Genomic DNA, 403 nt, shown 5'->3' with positions numbered 1-403 from the left:
TGAGGTCACCCCAGTGTGGGTGTGGGGTGAGCAGTTGGAGAGGTTGGTAGGAGGATGGAGCCACCGCACGAGAGGGACTTCGCCGCCCCCCTCTAATTAGTGAGATCATTAATTAGCCATAAAGGCTGAACAGTTCCAGGTGGGAATAAGTTCCCCAACACTGGGGTTTTGAGGCCAACTCCAGTTGGGTGTTGGGCGAGCGGCTGGGGAGGTCGGGAGGAGGATGGAGCTGGGGGCTGCAGCCAGGGTCCCTCATCCCCTAATTAGCGAGATCATTAATTATCCACTGAGGATTAACAGCTCTGGGTGGGAACGGCCACCCCCCCAGTGATGGGTCTTTGAGGCCAACTCCAGTTGGGTGTTGGGCGAGTGGCTGGGGGGGGCGGGGGGGGGGTGGAGGCGC

Source organism: Charadrius vociferus, unplaced genomic scaffold, assembly GCF_000708025.1.
Source record: "Charadrius vociferus isolate BGI_N301 unplaced genomic scaffold, ASM70802v2 scaffold470, whole genome shotgun sequence".
Classification (NCBI taxonomy): Eukaryota; Metazoa; Chordata; class Aves; order Charadriiformes; family Charadriidae; genus Charadrius; species Charadrius vociferus.
The sequence above is the reverse complement of the archived record's forward strand: the minus strand, read 5'-3'. Positions refer to the sequence as shown.